The following is a 20634-nucleotide window of genomic DNA, read 5'->3' on the forward strand; positions in this document are numbered from 1 at the left end:
CTTTAAGTGGTTAAAGGGCTGTAGGGGTAGCACTTTAAAGCTTGTGGCCGGACTCAGTGTCTACTCCCACCACACCTGTAATAATTTCCATATCTGCCTGAGACATAACTATATGCTATTTTGCAGCAATCCAACATTTCGATCTGGTATCATTATTTTTATTTTTTTTTGTCAATTTGTGTAGTTTCATTCTGCATAATTGATGTAACTTCAATCCCTTCCTGGACCGCAGATGAGTATGTTTCGTTTTCCACAGGCATTTTCCTTATGCCCCCTCAGAAGATCCTTTGAAAAGATCATTCTAATATTGAAATATTCTGAGCTTTTAGCACTTTTGCTTTTCCCACAGTTTTTGAACTAATAGAACACAATTCTTTTTCTCTGCTTTTCCTCTAAAATTATGTTAGTGCTTGTAAGTAATTTTTCCAATTGCTTATGTAATTGGTTCATTGTAAATGCCATATTCACTTCCTTTGACTGCTCATTTGGTATTCTAACTCATTTCATAAATATCCGTAAGAGCTTTGAATTAGTTTTTATTAGTTTATTTTCTCATTTTAGTTCACTAGAGGTCTACACACACACACACACACACACACACACACACAGTTACTAATATATCATTTAGGTTGAAATATAATTTACCATGATTACTTCCATCTAAAAATGTGTTTCTTTATAGATATGCTTCAAAATAGTTTACAAGGGGGTTAATGTAAACATGACAGTGGCAACTGAGGATTTCCCCAATATATCTATCCTGGCAGTGTAAAAGTCTGATGTTTGTTATTATCTGTATTTCTACTATACATGATAGGAGACCAAGACATAGGGGTGTTTGGGTTGCATATAATAGATGCTATGGGGGAGATTTATCAATGGACTTAGACTGTTTTGTCCCGTCTTAATTTGTCGCACAGAAAGTCGCAGTCAAAATATGTGCACCTTTTTAGCGACTTTTGCTTTAGAGGATTTTTAGTACATGATGCATTCTAGTCTATTTTAGACAGAAAAATGCCTTGATGCTGAATTTATCAATAGCGTCACGCAAAATTACGCTGAAATGTCAGACCATGCTGGAGCAGGTTTAAATACAGTCTAAAGCATAGATCCCAAATCTGTGCGCAGAATTTATCAAGAGCCGTGTGACTTTTGATAAATTGGGCGCACAATAGATCGGCCTAATGCTCTGTAGTTTGGTCTATACTGATGCGGGAAATAGACAGCTTTGATAAATCTCCCCCTATAGGTCTTCTTGAAGAGTGAGCAGTATTTTCATTTCATTGGGATTGGGAACTGATTAAGTTCAACAGTTGGATACTGGCAGCAGAATAGGTTGAAGATCCTAAAATCACAATCAAATACCACAGCTAGGTACAAAACGCCTCTTGACAACCGCACCCCCCCCCCATTCCGAAAAAAACCCTGAATAAATGATACAGTGTAACGCCACTGGCAGCATCATTTCACTTTACTCACTCTACTGCTCTGAAATTCCTGCTTCATATTGATGTCTAGCAGTGCCAAAGACCAGCACCACACTTAGGGTGCATGCACACTACGTTTCTTAAGATACGGGACCGTATACGGCTGGGGAGAGGGGGGCGGAGAGTCGGGGGTGGGGCAATCGCACGCTGCCGTATGCGGTCCTGTATCTAATGTATTTCAATGAGCGACCAGAGTGAAAGGCTGCCTCCGGTCGGCTCCATTTTGGCCCGTATACGGTTTCCCGACCGGATCTACTAACAGCGTTTTTAGGTCCGGTCGGGAAACCGTATACGGGGCAAAACGAAGCCAACCGGAGGCAGCGTTTCACTCCGGTCGCTCATTGAAATACATTAGATACGGGACCGCATACGGCAGCGTGTGGTTGCCCCACCCCCGACTCTCCGCCCCCCTCTCCCCAGCCGTATACGGTCCCGTATCTTAAGAAACGTAGTGTGCATGCACCCTAAGAAGCTCAAACTTTGAGAAATGCTGGCCTAAATGATCCTTTGTCCAAATGATGCAGATAACTCTTTAACAGGATCCCACTCTTTGTTTTGATAGAGATACCTTTACGATAGTGAGAAAGGCTTTTACTGTAAAGGATGTACCTTCATAGTAGTAATGGCTGTTGTTTTACAGTTACTTCCATTTTCTTTGATTGCTCTCCATTATGAAAGGTCTGGAAAACAGAATGAAATATGACATGCTGCCCGTGGATTGCCTTTAAAAGGGTATTTCAGGATTTTCTTCAGCCTTTGAGCCCATTATGCCAAGTTGTAATACTGTGTTATATGTTCTTACACAGTATTACTTTGTCCTGTTTTCATGCACAGGACCCACACCCGGGAGTGTAGTGCAAGTCTTTTTATTTTACTGTTGTCTCTGACCTTTCTCAGCATTCCTTACAGCCAGAGACAATGGCCCTTATTTACTAAGAGTGTTGTGTAGGTTTCTTTGTGGGTTTTAATTCCCTACAATTTATTTTCCACGGTATTTACTAAGGTTTCCCTACTGTTTCCACTTTCCCTACACTTTGCTTTTTTTTTTTTACACATGCTCTGATCTGTCGGGTTTTTCTCTGAAATCCACCACATTTTATGTGGAAACCTTAGTAAATATGTTGGGTTTTTGTGAAAATGTTGGGAACACGACCCTTTTCGGTTACCACGCCCCATTTCCCAAATGGCCACGCCCCATTTTAAGGTTTTCTTAGTATAATGGAGAGTTAGTCGGGGGTTTTGGCGCAGAATCTGGCGCATAACCTGAAAAAACATGTCGGGTTTGCAATAGTAAATAAGGGCCAGTATGTCATAAGTCACATGGTCTACTGAAGTCATACTATTCACCCACCCACTGCAGCATAGCCACATTTCCCTGGAAATCATGTAACCTATGACATATTGGCCCTAATTTACCAAGAGTTTGGGGTTTTTATAAGTGAGGAATGTTGTTTCAGACTTGCATGATTCCATTCTCTTTACTATTGGGAAACACACAGGTCGGAAAAGTTCTGACCACCTTTTTCTTGATGAGAATTTCCAGCCATATATTTACAGGATTTTGTGTTTATAGAGAGAAAACTATAAACACATGCACTAAGGCACTTCCAGGTGTGGGCCTGTGCCTGTAATGGGACAAGTGGTGCATGGAGGTAATAGAAGCAGATTACACAGTATTAGAACTTGGCATCATGGCTCAAAGTCTGAAGAAAAAAATTACTGGAATACCCCTTGAACTCCCTTAAGCAATAAAACAAAGTGGCAAGTATATAGCTGTAACCTAAATAATACTGCCACACAATATGTTATAATTCCTGGCACCATACAGTATTCAAATTTACAGTGCATTCATTTCCTAAATTAGTTGTACATACTGTTTATTGTTATCAATCAATACTACACTCCCCAGATACAAAAAGTATCCTGTGCTATACAGATCCAAGCCCATATAGCGCATGCTTTAGCAACAGAATTCATGTTTTGCACGTATTAGGCCAAGCAGTACCTTAAGGCACAACTGTTGCCACTAATATACATGTGAAGCTGCACTAGGGCTTTATGGCATACCATTATCAATAATCTTGGCAGCTTTATAGTTATGAAAAACAACTTTATAATCCCCCCGGAAGTCAGGCCAACAGTCAAAGAGGCAGGGCCCGGAGCTGCACTGCCTCTCTCTGGCCAAGTCAGGTAGTTGATTAACACACAGGCTCACCTACCTGTGCAGCTCTGCTGCATGCGTCATCTGTCAGTCCACTGTGAGACATAAGAGGGGCCCAGGATGCACTCTGCACTGGGGCCCCATGGCTGCTCGCTTCTCGCTCAGTTGATTGCAGGTGAGCCCTTACTGCCTGACGTAACTGGAGAGAAGCAGAGTGGAACCTGGTCACTGCTTCTCCGACTGTTGGCTTGACTCGGTATGCCTATAATATGACATGTTTTGTCGGGTTGTGCGCCAGATTCTGTCGCATTGCACCAGAAATTCTGTCCGCGCCAGATTTTGCACCAGAATTTGTGCCAGAATTGAAAAAAACCCACCTAACTCTCCATTTTGCTAAGAAAACCTGCGGGGAAAGGGGGCATGGTCTCCGAAAAGGGGCGTGTTCCCGACATTTTCACAAAAAAACAACATATTTACTAAGGTTTTCACATAAAATGTGGTGGATTTCAGCTGAGGAAAACCTGACAGATCAGAGCATGTGTAAAAAGCAAAATGTAGGGAAAGTGGAAACTGTAGGGAAAGCTTAGTAAATACCGTGGAATATAAATTGTAGGGAATTAAAACCTACAAAGAAACCTACACAACACTCTTAGTAAATAAGGGCCTGTGTGCGCAGCTTCACAAGCATATTCTTGGTGACAGTCCGCTTTAACCCCTTAGGGACATTTTTTTTTTTTTGCACTTTCGTTTTTTCCTCTTTGTCTTTCCAAAAGCCATAACGCTTTAATTTTCCACTTACAGACCCATATAAGGGCTATTTTTTTGCGAAAACAACTGTTCTCTGTAATGACATCACCCATTTTACCACCAAATTTACAGCAAAATGAAAAAAAAACAAAACATTTGTGTGAAGAGAAAAAAAAAGTAACTTAGCAAGTTTTGGGGGCTCTTGCTTCTACGCAACATACTTTTCTGTACAAATGACATGTTATATCCATTCTCTAGGTCCATATGATTAGAATGAGGCTGCATTCACACCACGTTTTTGCAATACAGTTCCCGTATCAGGTTTTTGATAATAAACAGATTCCTGAAAACCAGACTAAACTGTATCAAATGTGTACAAATTTTAACCTGTATATTGTTGAATATCGTATACGGTTTGAAAAATGATGTCGGATGGAACCGTACGCACATACGGTTTTCTATGGTTCTCATTGATTCCCATGTTAAAGAACCATGTACGGTTTCAATACATTTTTTTTACCCGGACAAAAAAACTGTGGTAGGCTATGGTTTTGGATACGGGGAAAAAATGGACAAAACCATACAAGACGCAAAAAGTACACAACCAGATGCATCATTTGGGATAAGTTTTTCAATGGAGAATCAATGCATATGGTTTTCAATAAGATTCCGTACGGTTTTCAAATTGAAAATGTATGGTATGTGGGAACTGTATTGCAAAAACGTGGTGTGAATTCAACCTGGTACAGAATGATACCAAACTTACCGCATATACTCTCGTATTAGCCGTTCCGAATATAAGCCAAGGCCCCTAATTTCACCCCTGTCCATATGACCCCCTGTCATCATCCAGACCCCCCTTTCGTTTTCTTCTCACCTCCCCAGTTGTTGCTCTAGTAGCTGCAGGGACCGTCCAGGGAGGGTGAGCCGGGCCGTCCATCTTCACTGCAGGGACCATCTGCATTCCGGTGGGAGGGTGAGCTGGTACGGGCCGTCCATCTTCAGCGGGAGGCCTTCTTCTCTGCTCCGGGCCATCCTCGGACTAGAGACCCTGCATTGACGCCACCAGGCAGGGACGTCCGTGCACAGCAGACCTCTGTGCGCAGAGACGCCCCTGATGATGTCATATGTCTGCCCAGCATGGACATCCTTGCGCGGCAGCGTCAATGCAGCATCACTAGTCCGGGGATGGCCCGGAGCGGAGAAGAGTGCCTCCCGGTTAAGATGGACGGCCCCGACCAGCTCACCCTCCCCACGGGAATGCGGATGGTCCCTGCAGTGAAGATGGACGGCCCGGCCCACCTCCCCACCGGTATGCCTAAAGCAATATTTTTTTTTTGTTCACTCGAGTATAAGATGAGGGTGGCGTTTTCAGCACAAAAAATCGTGCTGAAAAACTCTGCTTATACTCAAGTATATACGGTATATAGGTTTTGTTTTATTTTACTACTTTTAGAAAATTTGTATGTTTAAAATTGTTTATTTTTGTGTAGGTAGGGACATATGAGAGCTCATTTATTGTGCCATGGTCTTAGGTTTTTAGGGATACCATTTTTGTTTTGATTGCTTTTTAAGAATTTTTTTCTGGTATAAGAAGCGACCAAAAATATGCAATTCTTGAATTTGGTATTATTTTACATAAAATTTTGTGGTGAAATTAACCTTATATTTAAATAGTTTGAACATTTGCACACGCGGCGATACCACATATATTTATATTTATGTTTACATAATTTTATTTTAAAAATGGGAAAAACTTTTAGGTTAATTCACATTTATTAACTTTTTTTTTTAATCAATTCTTTATTTAAGTTTTGCATAAATCCAAGAACACAGAGGGAACATATACAACCAAGAAAGTAAGTGTACATTTTGTACATTGTGACACACAGGTCACAAAACTCAGTTTACAAAACTGAGCCCAGGGGTCACAGGTTAAGACAGCATATAACAGCAACATGGGAAATGGCAACCACAATCCCAGCTTCAAGATCAGCTACCCCCATATGAGCCCATGTTGTGCAAAAATTCCAGGCTACCTGTAATCTGTAGCTCAATGTTCTACATAAAATGAAAGGGGGGGGGGGGAGTTTGTGCCATAGACCGGGAGAGGAGGGTTCCCCACCACGGGTCCTACGAAATCTGTCCCAGAGTGTTGGCTACCCGAACCAGGTTAGCGTCATACCTAAGCATGGAAGACACGAATGTGCTATAAGGCAGTTGAAATCAAGTGGGCCATCAGAGGTCCATACGTCCAGACCACGACTCTCACTTACAAGGGACAGGGACAATAAACATGGAGTAGAGAACTAGTGATCAAACAAAGAAGGCATGGAGGAAAAAGAGAGAGAAGAAGTGGAAAAGGACAACACTGGAAGAGCGAAAGGGAAAAGTCACGAGGTAGAAACGAGAAGGGGAAAGAAGTGGGAAGAGAGGCCTGAGAATAGATGGATAGAGAGAGAGAGAAAAGGGAGTAGGGAGAAGGGAGGTCCGGTCCCGAGAGAGGACAAAGAGAAGAGAGACCCAGGCTAGGGCGGAGGGTATGAAGAGGAAAAAGGTGGAGGAGGGGCAAAGTGAGAAGAGGAGGGGGGGGGGGGGGTCATGTAACAGTGTCGCAGAAGAATTCAACCAGGGCGCCCAGATTTTCAAAAAGCTATCGTGAGTGTGTGTGCTCCAACTTGCCAATTCCTTGCACACCTTCTGATACTATTGGGCTACTGTGGGAGGCGAGACCTGTAACCAATGCAGGGGTATCAAGGCCTTCGCTATGGAGAGCAGGTACACCACCAGCGACTTTTTATGAAGGTTGCAATCAGCATTAGAGAGTCCCAAGAGTACCAGAGCAGGTGTCAACCTAATCTGTCTGCAAAGAACAGTGGATATCAGTCTACCAATATCTGTCCAGAACGGAGTTATGGCTGGGCAGAACCACCAAATATGGGAGAAGATGCCCTTTTCCGCTTGACATCTCCAGCACTTGTCCGTCGCTGCCAAACCCCAATGATGCAATAGGTCCGGGGTGTGATATGATCTAGTAAGAAGTTTGTAGTGGCCCTCCTGCAGCTTGACACACCTGGAGAAGCCATGAGAATGTCTCAGTACTTCCTGTCGTTCCTCCCTCGTTGAAGATATACCCAGTTCTTTCTCCCAAGAGAGCAAGAACAGCAGATCCGTGGACTCCGTTCCCCGAGCCATATTAGAATGTATTATACGTAGAGTAAGCTTCGAATGAGGGTCCGTCAAGGCCAGCCTCTCTAGCCAGTTTAGGTCGGCCCCCAGGACGCACACACCCTGAGCATCGTCACACATGCCCTCCTGATTAAATAGTGATGAAATAAGTTAAGCGCAGCTGTCGGCAACAATGTCTGGATATGCCCAGGGGATGCGGGTGATTTAGCAGGGCACAGGTCACTAATGGGGATGTGGTCCAGTTGCGACCAGACATCGTCTATGACTATTGATTGAGGGTGGGTGATGTAAGGGACAAGGGAGCTAGGCATCGCCGGGGAGAGGGCCCTTCCAGGTGTGGCTGCATCAGAGCATCCACGGTCATATGTCTGTTTAAGGAATAAGGTTGCTTTCTTCAGAGGGTTAGTCACTGCCCTGAGTGAATGTTTCGAGGGAAGCGATTTAGACCTAGAAGCCAGTCTTGTCACCTGTGCAAAGTGGTGATGCTCCAATCTGAAACAGGAGATCACAACTCTGCAACTAGTTCCGCCCACCTCTGTAAGTGTACAGCTTTATATAAACGGGAGATGTCTGGGACCCCCGTCCCACTGCTCTGAAGGAGAAGAGAATAGAGTAAACATGTTTTTTTACCCGACCATAAAAACGTGTGAAACAGCCGCTTCCGTTGATGGAGATAGTGAGTAGGTGGGTTTATAGGAACCATTCACAACATATATAGTACCGATGGGACAATGTAAGTTTGCAATCAATTCCTCCACCCTATCCAAGAAATATATGGTATTAACTTATTTTTTTAACACTTTAGTCAAAAAATGTTTGTTCCTATAGGAGACTTTTACCTGAAATCTTAAGACTGCATACATTGATCAATACTGCTCCATAGGAAAGCATTGATCAGTGTTATTGGTGCTCCATTGTACAGCCTGCAATGGCTGGCTGCAGCATAGGAGCACTTATCAGACACCAAGGAAGGAGGTAAGTGACTTTCCTCTGTCCTTACAGCTGATCGGGACATTGCATTTTCGGTCCCGATCAGCTCTGCTGAGCAGCCCAGAACAGATTTTTGCAATTTTAGACCGCCATGAACTTTGATTGCTGCGTCTACTGGACAATGGCCTGATCAGTGATGTCCGGCATTAGGCACAGGCCCTGGCTAATAATTGCATCTGGGACCATCCGTGTACGATGTGAACTGAGCTCACCTCATACCCCTGCCGTGCCGCTGCACCGCTTATACACAGCGTTTTGCAGCAAAGGGTTAATATGCCATTCAGAGTACACATATTGCCTTTTATTAAGGGGTACTCCACTGGAAACCTTTTTTTTTTTTTTTTTTTTTTAAATCAACTGGTGCCAGAAAGTTAAACAGATTTGTAAATTACTTCTATTTAAAAATCTTAATCCTTCCAGTACTTATCAGCTGCTATATGGTCCACAGGAAGTTCTTTTCTTTTTAAATTTATTTTCGGTCTGACCACAGTGCTCTCTAGGAACTGTCCAGAGTAGGAGAAAACCCCATAGCAAACCTATCCTGCTCTGGAAAGTTCCTAAAATGGACAGAGATGTCAGCTGAGAGCACTGTGGTCAGACAGAAAGAAAATCCAGAAAGAAAAGAACTTCCTGTGGACCATATAGCAGCCGACAAGTACTGGAAGGATTCATATTTTTAAATAGAAGTAATTTACAAATCTGTTTAACTTTCTCGCACCAGTTTATGTAAAAAATAAGATGTTTTCTAGTGGAGCACCCCTTTAAGTGTTTCCCAGGTTGACAATCTCAGTCTTGTATTTATTTTCAAATGACTATTCAATTTAAATTGATTCAGAAAAAATAGAAACCTTTACTTATTAATTTCAGTAACTTTTGATCCTATTTATAAAATCCGTCATTGTGAACAGGCTTTGTATTTGCTTTGCAGTTCATTGAATTTAATCTGCCTATTTACTTAATGTAGTGCAATGATTTGCTGGAATCACAAAGGTTTAAGGTTTATCTTTATTTAAATGCAGGCACAGATGTAAATATTCCTTGTATGAAGAAATTCATATGGTAATCGAGATAATTTATTCATAGAAAATACCTCCTTCATAGATTACATGGTAAGGAGAAAACATTTAGAGAGTCTTTCATTTGTGCCCAATGGCAGCAGCTTCTTTTCAATCATTTCATTTTTTAATAAACCTAATGCATCTGCTTCTTAAACACAAGTTCTCTAAATAAAGACTGATTGATGTTGTGACTAATGCTGGACAAGATCGTAGCAAGAAGGATGTTTCTTACTTTAGGGACAATGACGTAAACCCTCAGTAGAAACATTTTATCCTGTTGCATTGTCAAAACTGATTTTGTTTGTTCCTAACAATATGATGAGTTCTTATTATATCACAGAATGAAACCGGCGCATTCTGAGTCTGGATGGAACACTACAAACATAAGGGGATTATTTTTCGGTGGCTTTCTATCAAAAATATCATTCTAGCTTGTTCAGAACTAAATGCGCTTTCCATACTTCAAACAGTTGGCATGGATGTGATAAAATATTTTATCTAACATTTGACAAATAGTACAAAAATTTGCAGATATTAGTATTGTTGTTTAAAGAGAAACTGTCACCAAACTAAACTTTTAAAGGGGTACTCTAGTGGAAAAGTCTTTTAAAATCACCTGGTGCCAGAAAGTTAAACAGATTTATAAATTACTTCTATTTAGTAATATTAATCCTTCCAGTACTTCTCAGCTGATGTATACTACAGAGGAAGTTTTATTTCTTTCTGGAGTTCTTTTCTGTCTGACCACAGTGCTCTTTGCTGACACCTCTGTCTATGTCAGGAACTGTCCAGAGTACAAGCAAATCGCCCATAGAAAACCTCTCCTGCTCTGGATAGTTACTTATATGGACAGAGGTGTCAGCAGAGAGCACTGTGGTCAGACAGAAAAAAAAATTCCAGAAAGAAATACAACTTCCTCTGTGGTATACAGCAGCTGAGAAGTACTGGAAGGATTAATATTTTTAAATTGAAGTAATTTACAAATCTGTTTAACTTTGTGACACCAGTTGATTAAAAAAATGTTTTTCACTGGAGTATCCCTTTAATATACTGTTCCTTATGTAATTATAAGACATTTTGCTTTTTACTTGCTGTTAAAATTCTCAACCTTTACATTTTTTTTTATGTGATTGAAAAAATGGCCACTAGGTGGCTCTTTTCTATTCCCCTCTGTCAAACAGTTAGTTTTGTCTCCTCCCGGCCCCTGGCAGGAGACCAAACTCAGGAAGTGCGTGCGGGGCATGTCGAAGCACTGCTCTCGCAGGCTTCAGTGACATTGTGCCTGCTGGGAAACGCCCACTTTCTTCTCCTGGGAGCTCACATAATGTGAGCAAGGGGAAAGGTATGATAGGGTGCATTCACACCACGTTTTTTCAATACGAGGACTGGATCCGGCTGGAGGATGTGAAAACCGGGCACTCCTGTACCCCAGCTGGGCCCGGCCCGCATTTCATTCATTTGAATGAGCCGACCGGAGTAAGGTAGCCAGATGAAGTGCAATTACTAAAGTAAAAGAGACAAAAAGAACATAGGCCCAATATAGCAGGGTGCACTAAGAGAAAAGATGTAAAACACTTCTGGACCACAAGATATGATGTGTAATAGAGCTTCTATAGACAGTAAACTTCAGTCTGGTAACAAGATAATTATTAGGACACACAAACACATGTTCCCAATGCATTTCTGTCCATGGGATTTATTGCATGGAGAACTGGTAAAAACAAAGTAATGAGCCACAATGATCCCCCTGATAAGACACAGGGTTTGGTGCCGGCTTCATCACAAGCCGTCACAAATACCGGGAGACTCACTCAGCTTTCTGTCACTGCAGGGACTCGCAGCTTGCACCGCCCAGCAAATCTAATTGTAAGTAGTTCCTGCAGGTAGCGCGGCAGTCATTTACTTTACTATAGTATTCTTCTTAGACCTGTTTTGCGTTGTTTTACAGGGAGCACTGCTTTCTACAGCTAACGTGAGTAAACTTATATACCATCCTAGGAATTAGCGTCCAGATGGGGTAAAGATTAGGGTAATGAAAGTCTTATAAGAAACTACCTCAGTGCCATCATAATACCTATCCAGTCAATGAACCCATACCTAAACAAAAATCGGAATCCTACCCATGTGGGTCAATATTTACAAAAAAATAATAATAGAAATAGTACTAAATAATATTTACACAAATGAGGGGAGTTAATTGTTATATGGGGGGATGCAGGGTGATTTGGACTAAGAAAAGAGTAAAAAATAATTCATGTACCTGCTCAGATAAATGGTGTGAAATCCAGTTGTTTATTCCAGATGGTACCATAGTTTGCTAGTGAAAAATCCATCTACATTCATGTTGCGGAAGGATTATGTCAAGTAAACTAATCCCCACCCAGTCCCCCAGTGGTTTTGTGGTAATTTTTTCCACCCCTAAAAAGATCAACCCCACATCACCCCTAAGAATTTCCCTCATGTGGTCCACAACTGCATGTTCATCTCATTCCTCACATTACCTAGGTGCTCTAGAATTCCCTTATGGTATTTTCTGAATGTTTTACCCACACTACATTTATTACTAGGGCAAATGGCAACACAGATGATTGAAAAATATTTTACCTACATCCTCAACAAGTACCATATATACTCGAGTATAAGCCGAGTTTTTCAGCTGGCCCCGGCCTAGTGACGTTGCCTTGACGACGACGCACAAGGACGTCTGTGCACAGCAGACGTCCCTGCGCATGAATGTCCCTGTGCATCATCGTCAAGGCAACATCACTAGTCTGGGGCCGGAGCGGAGAAGAGGGCCAGCTCAGAACGACTAACCCTCCCCACCGGACGGTCCCTGCAGCATAGATGTCCGGGACCAGCCCACCCTTCCTTCCCACCGAGGGGTGGTGAGTAGAAAACTAAAGGGGGGTTTGGATGATGACGAAGGCCCGGGCAGCATGTCCGGACAGTCGATGGCTGTCCGGGCATACTGGGAGTTGTAGTTTTGCAACATCTGGAGGTCTGCAGGTTGAAGACCACTGAGAAGGGATTGACAGGCGGAGATGATGAAGGGGGGTGATGACGGGGGTCTGGATGATGACAGGGGGGATGATGTATTTCCCACCCTAGGCTTATAATCGAGTCAATAACTTTTCCTGGGTTTTTGTGGTGAAATTAGGGGCCTCGGCTTATATTCGGGTCGGCTTATATTCGAGTATATTTATGGTATATCTTTTTAGCATGTGAAAATCATTTTTTAGGGGGGAATTTCACTTTTTTGTCTTTTTTCTTTCTTTCTTTTTTTTATTTTTTTTATTTTTTTTTGTAAATGTGTTCAAACTCACATCATTATTTTATCCAGATTATGATTTTCTTCGGTAGGATACTGAACCATCTCACAATCTTAATACTTGTGATTTGCAATATCCTGTCTAAATTTTGGGGAATTTTAAAATTGCATCAATTTTTTTTATTTGGTGGGAAATGGAGAAAAGTGTGACAAACCTTACATATTTTCAAAGCAACACAAGTGAGCTAAAAAAAAAAAAAGGGATGAAAATGAATGCGTGATTAAAATGACTGTAACATAAATTACACAGGTTTTTGAATATGTCCCCCACTGTTTTGGCTTGTCTAAAAAGTTCTGTAATTTTAAACTTGTACAACAGTGATTTGGGTGGTTTTGTATGGAATCCAATAGAATTATACCTGTGTATGAAATGGGAGGCATAGAGTGAATAAAGACCCATGCAACTTTACAATAATAAGGCTTATTTAGTGTTTTTTTTTTTTTTTTTTTTTTTTAAATAAATTTCTTTATTTTCATTTTTTTTGCAACATAATAGACTACAGAGCCATAAGTATATACAATATTAAATAATAATACAACATCAATATGTAGCGAAAACATTGTTATTCGCGGAAAAAGATAAAAAGAGAAAGAAAAAATTAAGCAAGGGTATTTAGGTACTACGATATCCACTGGCCAGAAGAAGAAAAAAAAAAAAAAAAAAAAGTATATAAATGGAAAATTTCCCTCTTATGCAACAACTAAATTATATTTAACATCTTATTATCCATTTATTCCAAATTGAACTGAATTTGTCTGCTAGACCTCTCTTTAAGTAAATTGCTTTCTCCCAAGCGACCACCTGCTCCATCTTTTTAAGAAATTGTTTTATAGTGGGAGGAGATGAATCTTTCCACAGTTGTGCTATTAATTTCCTAGCATTGTACAGAAGTCTCCCAATAGCCAACTTTGTATGAGATGGAGTATCTAAATTATCTAGGTACCCTAGTATACAAGTTTTAAGATCCCGAGGCAAGTCAATATCCCATACAGCATCTATATGGCCAATAATTTCTTCCCAGTACCGCCTGATATCTAAGCAGCTCCAAAACATATGTATAATGTCCGCGGAGTCTTGGAGACACCGAGGGCATTTTGAATCTTTAGTGTAACCTATTTTATGAAGAAGGGCCGGGGTTCTATATGCTCTGTACACAATGTATAATTGAGATAGTCTCGCCCCTTCTCCCAAAGCCTGACTGGGAATATTATTCAGTACTGTTTTCCATTGTTCGTTACTGATATCCGCATCCCTCTGCCATTTCATAAAGGCTGGTATCGAGTGCGCCGGCCTACCACTCGCGATAAGAAATTTATATATTTTCGAAATAAAACCCTTCTGTTTCTTCTCTTTTAATATTACATCTAGTACTAAGTCTTTTTTTACAATTAAAGGGAAACATTTTTGTTGCGCACTGGCCGCATGACGCAGCTGTAAATATTGAAAAAATGCGTTAGCGGGAACATTGAAATCCTCCTGGAATTCTTTGAAAGAACGGAGATTGCCAGCTTTAAACAGATCAATTAGCCGTACTACCCCTAGTCTCTTCCAGTTGTCAAAACCTTGTAATTTTTTAATTTCTAAAAGCTGTGGATTATCCCATAAGAGAGTGTACTCATTAACTCTCCCCAACCCTCTCATATCTTTTACTTTGTTCCAGACTCTATGTATTAAGTTAAAGGTTGGGAGAGCTGAGTTTTTACTTTTCTTAAATTCATCTGCTTCTAGGGCTGTTATTAAGTGATTACATGTCAGAGTGCTTGTTATCATAATTATGCTAGGATTAACAGACTCCGTATTATCCCATCCCCTAAGGTGTTGACATTGTGCTGCCAGGAAATATATCCAAGGGTTAGACAGAGCCAATCCGCCCTCCTGTTTAAAACGATAAAGATGTTCTAATTTTAATTTGGGCTTACGCCCATTCCAAATCAACTCACGAAATTGAGTATTAATTCGCTGAAAGAGGCTGAGATTTATCCAAACAGGAGAGTTATGTAAAAAATAAAGGAGTTGTGGCATAACTGTCATCTTAATAAGGTTCACCCTACCAATTGGGGAGAGATTTAATTTCCGCCAGGCAGCACATTTCATCTTACAGCGATTGAGCAGGGGTACTAAATTTAACTTTTCATAGTCATGTACAGAGGATGATATTTCTATACCGAGATATTTAATTTGGGTCGCACATTCTAGACTTACTTTCTCGTCCACCTTTATATGAGATACCCATCTATCCAAAGGCATCAAGTAGGATTTATCCCAATTTATACTAATACCGGAAAATTTACTAAAACAAGTAAATATTTCTATCGCCTTTTTAAGAGAACGGCCCATATCATTCAGATATAATAGAGTGTCGTCTGCATATAAAGAGATTTTATTTACATAGTTACCATACTGAAACCCTTTTATCTCGGGCGTAGCTCGAATAAATTCTGCGAGAGGCTCCATTACAATAGCGAACAATAACGGGGAAAGAGGACAGCCCTGTCTCGTTCCACGTTGCAATGGAAAGCTGCGCGAAGTCTGTCCATTTACCCTAATACGTGCTAATGGGTTTTTATACAGCAATCTTATCCAAGTTATAAACTTTGGTCCAAAGCCCATAGCCTCCAGAGTCGCCCAGAGGCAGGGCCATTCCACAGAGTCGAACGCTTTCTGCGCGTCCAACGCAAATATGGCCCTGTCTTCAGGGGAGTCCGAAGGAACTTGTAAACTTAAAAAAAGGCGTCTAATATTTATAGAAGTAGATCTAGTTGGGATAAAGCCTGTCTGATCGGAATGTATAAGTTTTGCAATGATTTTGTTTAGTCTTAATGCCAAAACCTTAGCTAAAATCTTTACATCGCTTGTCAGCAAGGAGATAGGTCTGTAAGATGCGGGATCCACAGAGTCTTTACCTTTTTTCAAAATAACTACGATAATTGCTTCTCGCATTGATGCAGGGAGAAGACCTGCATCCATGGAGTGTTTAAAGAGATCTAAGAGTTTTGGCAGCAAGACATCCCCATATTTCTTATATAATTCAACGGGAAAGCCGTCAATACCAGGTGCCTTATTATTTGCTAATATATTGACTGCGTATTCTAATTCTCCTAGCGTAATCTCCGCCTCCAGAAATTCACGATCTTCCCCTGTGAGTTGTGAGAGGTTGATTTGTTTGAAGAATTCCCTCATGTCTCTAGAGGGATATTCACTTCTTGACTGATATAGCCGTGAGTAAAACTCCACAAAGACATTTAAAATTCCCATATTTTCCTTCCAATCCCTACCGTCTTTATCTACTATTAAAGATATATATGGCAGGGGTTCTTGTGCTTTAACCACAGTAGCTAGTGTATGCCCAGCCGCTTCACCTTCTGCGTACTTTATTTGTAATTTCATCATTCTCCTATTATTCGCTGCTTCCAGCAAATGAGTTCTTAATTCCGTTTGGGCTTTAAGCATTACTTCCCCCGCTTGCCTAGAAGGATCTGCCGAGAACCTGGACTCTGCTAAGCGAACCAAATCATGTAAAGTGTCTGTTTTTGAGGAGATTATACGCCTATAATTGACAATAGACTTTAGCAGAATCCCACGAAGATAAGCCTTCATTGCGTCCCATATAATTTGGGCGGATGCAGTATTATTATTCAATCTGAAATATTCTGAAATCTCCATTTTTATATACTGAGTATCTTCTAAAATAGACAGCCAATATGCGTTAAGCTTCCACATAGGTCTCACCGGGCTCTCATTTTGTACTATGATTTTTACCTTCAAGGGGGAATGGTCTGACAGGGTCCTCGGTGCATAAGAAATATCATTGATATATGGGAGAATCAGAAAATTTCCCAAGGCAAGATCAATCCTTGACAGTGAGAGATAGGTAGCTGAACAGCATGAATATTGTCTGGCTACTGGATATCTTATGCGCCACAGGTCCGTCAGACCAGCCTCTGTAACCAGGTTACCAAACGGGGTAATCTTAGAATTAGCTACATTTTGAGTGGCAGAGTATCTATCTAAAGATAGGTCTATGACATTGTTAAAATCCCCAATCACCAGTAATAATGCCTCAACATGTAATAGCATAATAGAAAAAATTTTCCGCATGATGTTTGATGAATATGGTGGAGGTATATATATATTCAGGATTAAGAATTCCTTTTCATAAATATTACACACAATACCTACATATCGGCCCTGATTGTCCACATATTGTTTAATAAGTGAAAAAGGGAGCCTACGGTGGATAAAAACACTCACCCCTCTAGAGAGATTAGTGTAGGTTGAATGATATGACGCCTTAATCCAGGCTTTCTCAACAATGTGTAGACGATCTAGGGTTAGATGTGTTTCTTGAAGGCAGAACACTGATGCCTGAGAAGTAGATAGAAAATGAAAAACGGCTTCCCTTTTGTCATTGTCTAACAGACCTCGAGTGTTCCAACTAATTAAAGAGAATGACATAGCTGAGAGGTTTTAGTAGTACTGATAAAAGAGTAAGTATAGCATAAGTGGGGGTGAAAAACGAGATAAGAAAAAAAAAAAAAAAAAAAAAAAATTAAGTAAGTGGTTATCCGTACATAGGCCATAATGTGGTACCTTGAAATAAATTTTATTAACACAACCCAAACACCCTTTGTCATAACTATATTCTCCAAGATTGGAGACCGGGAGGTATCTATTCCTATACCTGACCCTCTAAAGACACCCGTAAGAGGACACTGCCTCCATCCCCAAACCCACAATCCAAACCCTAATAACTACCCAAAGCAACTATTGCTGAGGGAGAAGTTTATGTCACTCAGCCCCAGTATTACGTACTACACAGACAGTGTAAACAGGCCATCTAAGTCTTAGAATGATAATGCTTAATACGGTCCTCATTATTGTCAAGCCAATTAATTGCTGTCTCTGCACTGTCAAAAAAGAGTATAGTATCCATAGCCTTCACCCGCAGCCGTGCCGGATATAACAAGGCGTATACAAGCCTCATTTGATGAAGTCTTTTTTTAACCTCCCTAAATTTGAATCTGCTTTTCTGGACCTCCATTGAATAGTCAGAGAACAGCAAAATGCGCGTTCCATTAAATTCCAGGACCTTTAAATCCCTCGCCTTGCGAGTTATAGTCTCCTTGTCTTTGAAATGAAGAAAGCGGGCTATAATGGGGCGGGGTGGTCGGCCTGGAGATAGCATTCTAGACGGTACCCTATGGGCCCGTTCTATAGCGGGGTTTAATATTAAGGATTCCTGACCAAATTTCTCTCTGATCCATTTTTCAATAAATTCCACAACATTTTGGCCCTCGACCTTTTCCGGAAATCCAACAAACCGAACATTATTCCGCCTGGAGCGATTCTCCAAATCATCTAACTTTGACTGTATAACAGATATCTCTGTAGCATTCTGGGTAATTTGTTTACTATGACCCCCCACTTCATCTTCTATCCTTGATATTCTTTCCTCTGCCTCTGTGACCCTGGAAGAGATTTTTTGAACTTCATTTCTCAGTATAAATATATCCTGTTGTATATGACCCATCTGTGTAGAGAGGCCAGTTATGGCCGAAAAAATGTCTCTTAAAGTAGGTTCCTTCTCATGTTTATTTGGCTGGCCATAATCCTTATTAGTGCTTAGTGGTATACCCAGGACAGCGTCTGCATTTCCTGCATTAGCCATAGATGTATATACTGGTTCAGGAGAGTTAATATCATGCGGCCCCTGTTGCAAATGAATCACCTCCCTCTGGGGAGTATTATTTGATCTGGACGGGACCTGTAATTCCCTTAATGATAAAGAAGGTACACTGCTTTCAGTCACAAAGTCCTCCATATATTCCTCGGTACCCCCCAGCGAAGTCTCAGCGACCACCGCCTCCTGTATTGCCAGTGCCTAATACCTATCCAGTCAATGAACCCATACCTAAACAAAAATCGGAATCCTACCCATGTGGGTCAATATTTACAAAAAAATAATAATAGAAATAGTACTAAATAATATTTACACAAATGAGGGGAGTTAATTGTTATATGGGGGGATGCAGGGTGATTTGGACTAAGAAAAGAGTAAAAAATAATTCATGTACCTGCTCAGATAAATGGTGTGAAATCCAGTTGTTTATTCCAGATGGTACCATAGTTTGCTAGTGAAAAATCCATCTACATTCATGTTGCGGAAGGATTATGTCAAGTAAACTAATCCCCACCCAGTCCCCCAGTGGTTTTGTGGTAATTTTTTCCACCCCTAAAAAGATCAACCCCACATCACCCCTAAGAATTTCCCTCATGTGGTCCACAACTGCATGTTCATCTCATTCCTCACATTACCTAGGTGCTCTAGAATTCCCTTATGGTATTTTCTGAATGTTTTACCCACACTACATTTATTACTAGGGCAAATGGCAACACAGATGATTGAAAAATATTTTACCTACATCCTCAACAAGTACCATATATACTCGAGTATAAGCCGAGTTTTTCAGCTGGCCCCGGCCTAGTGACGTTGCCTTGACGACGACGCACAAGGACGTCTGTGCACAGCAGACGTCCCTGCGCATGAATGTCCCTGTGCATCATCGTCAAGGCAACATCACTAGTCTGGGGCCGGAGCGGAGAAGAGGGCCAGCTCAGAACGACTAACCCTCCCCACCGGACGGTCCCTGCAGCATAGATGTCCGGGACCAGCCCACCCTTCCTTCCCACCGAGGGGTGGTGAGTAGAAAACTAAAGGGGGGTTTGGATGATGACGAAGGCCCGGGCAGCATGTCCGGACAGTCGATGGCTGTCCGGGCATACTGGGAGTTGTAGTTTTGCAACATCTGGAGGTCTGCAGGTTGAAGACCACTGAGAAGGGATTGACAGGCGGAGATGATGAAGGGGGGTGATGACGGGGGTCTGGATGATGACAGGGGGGATGATGTATTTCCCACCCTAGGCTTATAATCGAGTCAATAACTTTTCCTGGGTTTTTGTGGTGAAATTAGGGGCCTCGGCTTATATTCGGGTCGGCTTATATTCGAGTATATTTATGGTATATCTTTTTAGCATGTGAAAATCATTTTTTAGGGGGGAATTTCACTTTTTTGTCTTTTTTCTTTCTTTCTTTTTTTTATTTTTTTTATTTTTTTTTGTAAATGTGTTCAAACTCACATCATTATTTTATCCAGATTATGATTTTCTTCGGTAGGATACTGAACCATCTCACAATCTTAATACTTGTGATTTGCAATATCCTGTCTAAATTTTGGGGAATTTTAAAATTGCATCAATTTTTTTTATTTGGTGGGAAATGGAGAAAAGTGTGACAAACCTTACATATTTTCAAAGCAACACAAGTGAGCTAAAAAAAAAAAAAGGGATGAAAATGAATGCGTGATTAAAATGACTGTAACATAAATTACACAGGTTTTTGAATATGTCCCCCACTGTTTTGGCTTGTCTAAAAAGTTCTGTAATTTTAAACTTGTACAACAGTGATTTGGGTGGTTTTGTATGGAATCCAATAGAATTATACCTGTGTATGAAATGGGAGGCATAGAGTGAATAAAGACCCATGCAACTTTACAATAATAAGGCTTATTTAGTGTGACAAATTTAATAATGAGATCTGTAAAAAAAAAAGCACTGCACACCTCTTGATATATATCAGCAATTGCGTTGCACTTACCGACAACTGTGCATTACAA

General features: G+C 40.9%; 1 long non-coding RNA gene across 1 annotated transcript in view; it reads right to left on the reverse strand.

Annotated features, from left to right (window-relative positions):
• LOC130361974 (uncharacterized) overlaps nt 1-12314 on the reverse strand; it is a 58031-nt gene extending 45717 nt beyond the window's left edge. The window contains exon 1 of the long non-coding RNA XR_008891217.1: nt 12241-12314. This is a non-coding gene — a long non-coding RNA (uncharacterized LOC130361974). The remainder of the gene's footprint in view (nt 1-12240) is intronic.
• Between the last annotated feature and the right edge of the window lie 8320 nt (nt 12315-20634).

Source organism: Hyla sarda, chromosome 3 (genome assembly GCF_029499605.1).
Source record: "Hyla sarda isolate aHylSar1 chromosome 3, aHylSar1.hap1, whole genome shotgun sequence".
Taxonomy (NCBI): Eukaryota; Metazoa; Chordata; class Amphibia; order Anura; family Hylidae; genus Hyla; species Hyla sarda.